Source organism: Cricetulus griseus, chromosome 2, assembly GCF_003668045.3.
Source record: "Cricetulus griseus strain 17A/GY chromosome 2, alternate assembly CriGri-PICRH-1.0, whole genome shotgun sequence".
NCBI classification, from domain to species: domain Eukaryota; kingdom Metazoa; phylum Chordata; class Mammalia; order Rodentia; family Cricetidae; genus Cricetulus; species Cricetulus griseus.
Window position 1 is genome coordinate 360262511 of NC_048595.1, and position 9781 is coordinate 360272291.

General features: G+C 35.2%; 1 non-coding gene across 1 annotated transcript; it reads right to left on the reverse strand.

Moving 5' to 3' along the window:
• Positions 1-806: 806 nt before the first annotated feature.
• Positions 807-997, reverse strand: LOC113833962. Its single transcript, XR_003482164.1, has one exon. It is a non-coding gene; the product is annotated as a U2 spliceosomal RNA (small nuclear RNA).
• Positions 998-9781: the final 8784 nt, after the last annotated feature.

Genomic DNA, 9781 nt, shown 5'->3' on the forward strand with positions numbered 1-9781 from the left:
GTTAATGTCTTCCTCCCTCTTCCATATATACAAGGAATGCTAGAATTCTTGAAAGTAAGAAAATGCCTTTAAAACTTCATTTCCTACATTTGAAGCATTAAAATTTGTAACTAAAAAGACAGCAACTTTTACAAATATTTTATGCATATTCAATACTATGTTATATTCATTAAAATAACACTCTCCCATACTAATACACTCTCACTAAATTAGCTCATTCCCTTCACATAAACACTGCTAGTGATGAAGTTGAATTTTTCAAATCTCAAATTTTAATAAAAATTTTCTCTTCTCCACTTCTGATAATCATAACAAATGCAGAAGTCCATGTTATATTAATGGACAACCCTTTGAACCATCTTGAATGAATATTCATCATTCATAAGTTTGTACTATGATTCCTGTACATATACAGATCTAGCCCTCCAAACTCTTCATATTAAATAAAACAAGACTTGGTGACTATCTCAGACTTCAAAATAATTGCATCCAATTTCACAAGCTTTAATTTTTTAATTCTCTCATCACCAGCTTTGTTGGTAAATTTCATGTATTGAAGATTCCAATTAAATCCTTGTGAGCACCTCAGCAGCTTTATCTTTAGACCAGTTTCCTTGTGTAAAGTATCAATGATTAGGCCTGAGAAGAACATAATTTCTCTGCATGATATATTGTAAAGCTTAAGCAACTTTGTAAAGAAAATGCTGTAGGGTAACCTATGTCTTTTCTTCCATTGTAGTGAGTCTTCAATTTCATCTGCTTCTGTTTGGTTTTTTTCCTTGTTTGTTTGTTTGTTTAATTGTTTATTTTGGTGCACTGTTCCTGGAGGTTCTGCAATACCAGGTCAATTCATGGAGCGGACAGAGCCAGCTCCTATTCCAAGTCCTACTTCCAGGAATCCATTTAATATATTGTCCTTGGAGAGAGGACATATCAGGTATGAAACTGATAAAAACAGATAGTACACTTGATCTTAGACAAAAGGTCGAGAAGGGATTACTTCTGTTAATTTGAATCCTAAATATATATCTATTGAAAGGAAAGTTAAAACAGAGTATACTAGTAAAAGCTATATATTCACAATATATACTAATAATCATAATCCTGCCTAATATGGACTTTTATTGTGCTTTTGCAGACAATTTTGGAGTCATGATTATTTTCATTAACGCATTCAAGCATAATCAGTAATATATGATTTAATGCATATTTGAAATGTATTCTAAGTCATTAGACCTTGGAATATATCTAAATTTATATGCATGTCAAAAAATCAACTATTGTTTGGGTTATTTTATTCAAAAATCTTGACCACTAATGTAGTTTGCTTCTGTGTTGTAACAAAACACAGCTTGGGGTAGGAAGAGTTTGTTTGGACTATAGGTAATACCCTATTATTGAAGAAAGTCAATGCAAGAATTAATCTATGAGGCCTCTGGTAGGTGGATCAGTATTTATCCCTAGTACAGGAATGGACTTTGGGAGCCTGATCCACGTAGAGGGATACTCTCTCAGCCTAGACACACTGGGGAGTGTCTAGGCTGTGCTCCAACTATGACAGACTCTGAAGATTCCCCCATGAAAGGTCTCAACCTCCCTGGGGAGCAGAAATGGGATGGGATAGGGCGTTGGTGGGAGGGGAAGGGGAGGAGGGCAGGGAGAGGGAACTGGGATGGACAGGTAAAACAAGCTTGTTTTGATTTTAAAAATAAATAAACAAATAAACCCTCTGCTTGGACCCTGTCACATGGTGCCTTTCTCTGGAGTGGTGTTTTTCTAAAATTACAACAGAAAGCATAGATGAATGTTGCTCCAGGATCATTTCCATGCTTGTGTCACCTTGCTTATACCTGCCCTAAAATGGTAATGCCTACAGTGGCCCGGGCCCACCTATAGCAACCAACAATCAATAAAATATCTCACTGACAAGTTTAAAGGCCAATCCGATGGAGACAATTTCTGATTTGAGGGTCCTTCTTCACAGGTGTTTCAAGATGATATAAAAAATTAGTGGTCACACTCTTTATTAAAATATAGATTTTTAAAATAAAATTGTGGATAAGAAAAATTGACAATTTTTGTACATATCTTGTTGAGATCCATGAGAGACCTGCCCCTTTCTGAACAGAAATGGAGGAAGACTGGAAGGGAAGGTAGAGATGAAGTAGAGGGAAGGAATAGGAGGAGAGGAGGGAGGGGAAACCATGGTCTGGATGTAAATTTCATTAATAAAAATTATGTATATTTTTAAATGTTAGTGATGTTTTGAGAAATATTAAAATTTAAATTTCCCTTAGGATTTCTCCTGATCATAACTCTTTTCATGACCTTTCAAAGTTTTTTTTTTTTTTGATATTTCTGGAGATCATTTCTACTTTGAAAACTACCAAGTTTTATATTTTTCTCTCGGTATTTCTGATATGCAAAAGAGCACAGCTGGAACAATTAGCCTCTCCAGAATCAATGGTGAGGAATACAGGTAGAATTTTAAACCAAGAAATCTCAATCTCGAGTACCCATTTTTTTTAATTTTTTTTATTTTTTATTTTATTTTTTTCTTTTAAGACAGGGTTTCTCTGTGGCTTTGGAGGCTGTCCTGGAACTAGTTCTTGTAGACCAGGATGGTCTCGAACTCACAGAGATCTGCCTGCCTCTACTTTCTGCCTTCCGAGTGCTGGGATTAAAGGCATGCCCCAACAAATTTATTTTATTATTTCTGAGTATTTTATACATGATCACTGTAGTTATTTCATTTCCACCCTTCCTTCTCCTTCTTCCTACTAATTCCATGTCTCCACTCATTCCTTCTCAACTTCATGACCACCTCTTATTAACTATTCCAACACACAATTGCTGAGACATTTAGTGTTGTTCATATATGCATAGTTTTAGGGCTAACCATTTAGGATTAGATAACCTATCAGAGCACTTGTCCTTGGAGTAGTTGTGGCCTTGTTGGAGGAAGGGTGTCACTGTGGTGTTGGGCTTTGAGGTTACCTATGCTCAAGATATTGCCCAGTGTCACAGTCCTGTTCCTGTTGCCTGCAAGATGTAGGACCCTCAGCTACTCCTCCAGCACTATATCTAGCTGCATGCCACCATGCTCCCTGCCATAACAATAATAGACTGAAGCTATGAAACCATAAACAAGCCCCGTGAAGCATTTTTTTTTTCCTAATGAGAGTTGCCGTAGTCATGGTATCTCTTCACAGCAATAGAAAATCCGACCAAGACACTGAGTTAGTGACATTCAGTTCTCCTCTAAGTTCCATGTCCTCACAGGTCGTGGCTGTATTTACAGCTCCAGGCATGATTTCCCCCTTATTGAGACAGTCTTCAGTTTAATTAGGTAGATGTGGTCCTCAAGTTATAAGTGCCTAGTACTACTGCACCTTTGCATGTATCTTGCCATGCTTGTAATTGGTGTGATTTATAAGCTTTGTTGTTGGTAGGAATTTTTCATTTCTCTGCTCCCTTGGAAGCTTGTATAGCACTTCTGATACCATGAAAGCCAGTCCTCACGGAGAAGGATTCCAAATAATTTCAAGTTCAAATTCTCCAAGTCATGTGTCCAAGGTGTGTGATTTCTTCAGCAATAGGGTCTTACTTCCAAGTCATGGGAGGCAACAAAGAAACACAGAAATAACCAATATAATTTCAGGATTCTGTTGTATATCCCTAATCAAGAACTCAAAAGGTTATTTCTCTTGGCTAGCTTTGGAGTTATTGTTAGATAGTCAATGGCTCTTGAGGGTGAGCATTATTACCCATAGCGCTACACTCTATAACATCATTTAAATTGTTTGTGTACATTTAATTCACATACTCTTATATGTTGTATTTGTATTTCAAACATGTAATAATAACTTTTGCAGCCATCCTTAGTGTTCTTCATCACTTTTCCATCTCTCTACCTCAGTATGTCCCTCCCTCCTACTCAGTATAGCTATCCCTTCCTCCACCCCAGAAAATTCCTCCCTTTTCCTCTTCATAGCACCTGTATCCTATTATTCCCTCTTTCTCGGTCTACTCTGAAACACTCCCCCTGCCATGTCCCTTTTTACTAAGTTCCTGTTTCTATGGTTATTCCAGCTTGTATATTCACATCTAAAGATTCACAAATATGAAAGAATATGTGACATTTGTCTTCCTGGGTCTGGGTGACCACACTCAATATTGTATGTTCTAGTTCCACCCATTCACCTGTAAATTGCATTACTCTTTACAGCTGGATAATATTTCATAGTGCATATGTACTACATTTTCTCCCTCCCTTCATGAGTTGACAGACATTAGGGTTGTTTCCATTTCTTAGTTGTTGTGAATAGGACAGCAATGAATATGGCTCAGTGTCTGTAGAGTAGGACATGAAGTCCACTAGACTTAAAACAAGGAGTTCTATAGATTGTTCAAACATTAGATCTACTTTCATTCTTTTTATAATTCTCCAGACTTGTTTCCATGATGACTGGACCAGTTACAGTCCTACAAATAGTGAACATGAGTTCTCTTTACCCTACATCCTTACCAACTTTATTTGCCAGTTGTTTTCTTAACATTAGCCATTTTGGCTGTGATAAGCTTTTTAAACATATGTTTCCCTAGTTGGTAGGGATATTGACCACTTTTAGAAGTATTTCTTAGCCATTTTTCTTATCTTGAGAACTCTTTTGTTCAGATTCATATCACATTTTTAATTGGGTCATTTGATTTCTTGATTATTTTTATTTTTTTAGTTCTTTAACTAATTCTGGATATTTTTTCTCTATTAGATTTAGAACAGGCAAAGATTCTCCCATTCTGTGAACTTTCTTTCACTCAGTGGTATCCTTTACATTGCAGAAACCTTGTAGTTCCACAAGTCCTATTTGTCAGTGTTGACCTTCATTGCTGACAGAATGGAATCCTATTCAAAAAGTCCTTTCTTATGCCTATGTTCACCTGTCTTATCATCATAAGATACTGCCTATGTATTTTTCCAGCATTTTCATCATTTTGAGCTTATTTGGGGTTCTTTGCTCCATCTGATATTGATTTCTGTGCAGAGTGATACATATGGTTGAATTTCATCCTTCTTCATATGGCCATCCAGTTTTCCCACTACCACCTGTTGAAGATGCTACTTTTTTTTCCAGTGTGTATTTTTGGTATGTTTGTCAAATACAAGATGGCTATGGTTATATGTACTCATGTTTGGGTCTTCTGTTTTCTTTCATTGATCTATATATCTGTTTTCTGTACTAGTAGCATACTGTTTATATTATTATAAATCTGTAACATAACTTGAAATCTGGTGATCCTCCAACATTGTGCTTTATGTTCAACATTGCTTTGGCTATCTGGGAGTTTCTGTAATCCTTATGAACTCAAGTGTTTTTTTTTTTTTTCTATTTCTGAGACGAATGCAATGGGAATTTGTTTGGAGTTATGCTGAGTGTGTGGATTATTTTTGGTAAGATGATTATTTGTACAGCATTAATTCTATTAACCTCTGAGCAAGACAGGTCTTTCATTGATCTATTATCTAGCTATACCTTCACAATATCATGTATGTCGCTATTCACTGAGATTATTGTGTTTAGAAAACATTATCTTACAGTGTTTTCTGCTACAGCACTAAAGACTTTTGAAGAAAATTAATTTGTCACAGTAATAGTCATGCTCAAATTACTTGAGCATGACTCAATTAATTTAAATTTGCTTGAGCCACCCTTACTGTGTCAAAGAATGTCAAATTACACATGATGAAACAGTTGTGTGGTGTGTGTGTATGTGTGTGTGTGTGTGTGTGTGTGTGTGTGTGTGTGTGTGTGTGTGTGTTTATGCAACCTTACTGTGTCAAAGCATGTCAAACCACACATGATGAAACAGTTTGTGGGGTGTGTGTGTGTGTGTGTGTGTGTGTGTGTGTGTGTGTGTGTGTGTGTGCATGTGTTGGTGTGTATTAGTAAAACAGAAAGAGAAAGGACAACACCTGTTCCCCCTTCACAAATGTCACCCTCCTCTGATAACAACCCTAAGCCACTTAAGAAGACTGAGTACCCCTAACATATTCAATTTTTAAGGTTATAATCTCCTGCCACTGTTCTTTGGTAAGATGTATAAAACAAGTTTGGAGAAAAACAGTGAAACATTCAATTCATTGCCTGAATTTTATAACTGTATATCTTCTGAATAAGTAAGAGTTTGGTAAATATAATTAGAGGACATATATACTTTTACAATTTTAAATAAAGTTAAATATTTAGTCCAAAATCATTCAGTCTTCATATGTAGCTCTATTCAAACTTTCCTTCAATTAATGTTTGAAATCTTAAAGCATATTTCCAGTTTCATAAGAAAAGCTAATATTCAAGGTATCAAAACTACTGTTTTAGAATGTTTTAGAATGGATGATCTTCCAGAAGACTAAGGTGCAGCTGCTCATGCAATTTGTCACATCTTTGCTCAAAATTAAAGGTCATGCCTTTGGCGTAGTGTACCTTTTGCATGCTAACATTTGAAAAGAACCTGCAAAGTTTAAATATCCAAGCACTCACTTGATATTATTGTGTGCTTTCTTACTATTTTCTAATCTATGCTCTTTTTTTAGATGAGAAGATTTGTTCAATTTTAAACGCTAATATTAATTAAGAAAAGCACATCAAATGACCTTTTTTTGGTTTTTCAAGACTGTTTTTTTGTTTGTTTGTTTGTTTGTTTTTCTCTGTGTAGCTTCGGAGCCTATCCTGGCACTCGCTCTGGAGACCAGGCTGGCCTCGAACTCACAGAGATCCCCCTGCCTCTGTCTCCCGAGTGCTGGGATTAAAGTCATGCGCCACCAATGCCTGGCCAAATGACTATTTTGTTTTCAGAAAAAAACAACCTAATTATATTTTAGATTATGAATATTTTAACTTTTAAAGATTTTTTAAACAAGTTGACATAAGCCATTATCTGTGATTCAAATAAACAAAGAATGATGTTTATTGCTTATATGGAAATAAAATTCACAAGGAAAACTTTAGAGACCCTATAGAATCTGCTAGAAAATATTTATACCTATTGAGTACTTACAGTAACGTTACAGGATGCAGAATCATTATTTAAAAAAAAAACCTAGGAGACTTCATATATGTTAAGAATGCACTCTCAGACAAAGAAATTAACAAACATATTCCATTAAAAATAACTCCATAAATATACTTCTGAGAATGGATCTAACCAAAAAAGGGAAAGGCCTTTAGAATGAAAACTGAAAAAACAAAAAAGGAAAAGGGAATCAATGAAGACACAAGCTGACCAAAAGACTTTCCATTTATTAAACTGGCAGAAACAATATTGTGAAAAAGGTTATACTACCAAAATTAATCTAAAAATGGAATGCAATACTATTCAAAATTATAATGTCACATTTCACAGCTTTAGGGAAAAATGCCAATCCAAAACTTCATCTAGAACCACAAAAGACCAAGAATAGCTAAAGGAGTAAGAATGTGGTTGGAGGTATTACAATATCTAACCTCAAATTTTGTTTTGTTTTCTTTTTAGTTTTTCCAGACAGGGTTTCTCTATGTACCTTTGGAGCCTGCCTCTGCCTCCCAAGTGCTGGTATTAAAGACATGTGCCACCACTGCCAGGCTATAGTGCAGACTTATAGTGATAAAGATGACAACCTGGTGATGACATAAATCAAAAAGGTAGACCAATGGAATAAAATAGAGCACCTAGCAGTTAAAAGACAAGGCTATATCCATCTAAGTTTTGACAGAGGCGGAAAACATATATATTGAAAAATTAAAGATGACCTATTCAACAAACAGTGCTGGTAAAACTGCATACTCAATTGCAGACGAATGAAACTATATCCATATCTTTCATATTATGAAAAGTTCAATTCAAAATAGTTCAAAAACTTAACTTAAAACCTGAAATTCTGAAAACTTAGACAATACCCCTTAAGATGGTGGGGTAGGTAATAACACAGGAATTAGCCTCAAGTATCAGCAGATATGAAATACATCTCAGCAAATGAACCTATCATCACACACAGACAGTCCACAGAGAGAGAGAATAGTTACCTTCCACACTCCTGACAGGGCCCTAATATCTGAAACTTATAAATAATTGCAGAAACTAAATATCAGGAAAATGAGACATCCAATCAACAAATAGGCTAGTGAATTGAATAGACAGCTTTCAACAGACAAGCACTGAGCCAATAATTATTTTTAGAAGTATTCAACATCCTTTGCTATCAAGAAAATGCAAATTAAGATTACTTTGAGATACCATATGACCCCATTCATTATGGGTATCATCAAGAAATCTGACAGCAAATGTCAGATATTCAGTAGAAAGGGAACTTATTCAGTGTTGGTATGGGTGAAAATTAATATAGCTACTGTGGAAATTAGTTTGGAGATTCCTCAAAAATTATAAAAATGAGTTATCATATGCCCTGGCCATTTCACTCATGGGAATACACCCAGAGACCTCCATACACGATCACAGAGATATCTGTACCCCCATGTTTATTGCTATTCTATTCACTACAGCAAGAAAATTGAAACAATCTAGGTGTTCACCAACAGATGAATGGATGAGAAAAATCATGCAGATATGGAAAATGGAATACTATTAAGCTCTAAAGAAAAATGAAATCACAAGATTTGCAGGACAAAGGATGGATTTAGAATGTACAGTATTAAGTAACATCACCTGACCTCAGAGAGAGAAATTGTGTGTTGGTTCTCATTGATGACTCCTACCCTCCGATGCATACATATAAACAAATACATGTGTGAGTATGTAAGAAGAAGAAAAAGGTTAAAACAAACCAATACAAAATAACTTTCCAATCATAACTTGGAAAGTGAAGAAATAAAACTTTATAATCTAAGAACTCCTAAAAGAAGATTTGTGAACATTCTCATTGTTCAAGTTACTGGTTTTGCAACAAATTACTTCTGAGCAGAAGGCAAATTGAACTAAATGTTACAAGTTCTCAATTCTGTCAGGTAGAGAAAAGCTTGGAGAAAAGAAGGTTGAGAAATCATTGTTGGATTGCTTAGGGAACTTGGTTCCAGCTGGTATACTTGATTCATTAAAATTGACTTTCTAACAACTACACAAAGCATGTGTTTATTTGTTACCTTAAAGTAAAGCATCTCTTTATCTTAATGGTGCAAATTTTTTACTTTAGGTTTCGAAGATAGATTGGAATCAAGTAGATAGTGAGGCAGTACTTGATAAATTTAGTGTTAGTCCCTGGATAGAAGAAAAGAGTAATTTCTTACCTTGAAGCACACATTCTCATGCCCAGCTTAACACATAATAATTTACAAAGAGGCTCTAAAGAAAAAAAGAAGACCAGTATGCTTGGTGAAGCAACATAAAGGATAACATTTGATTCTGACATTAGAATCAGAAAGAATTTCAACGTAACAGTGTGTTTTGAAATAAAAAATTAGGACTTCTCTTACTGCCAAAATGAAGATGAAGTTTCAAATGTTCACTGAGTTGAAAAGAACAATGCAAAATAAATGCATGGTGACAATGTGGTATCCATGATTTGCAATGATTAGAGTGGATAAAAACAGCAAAGAAAGGGGAAAAATAGAGAGACCATGTATAAGAAAATTAAAAAGACTAAGACATTATTTTTTCTTTTGCTGTGGTAAAATACAAAAGCAACTTAAGGTAGAAAAGGTTGACTTTGACTCAGTTCCAGGACACAATCTCATGTGGGAAAACTCATGGCAATAGCAGTTGAGGGAGCTAGTTCCACTGTCAGCAGTGA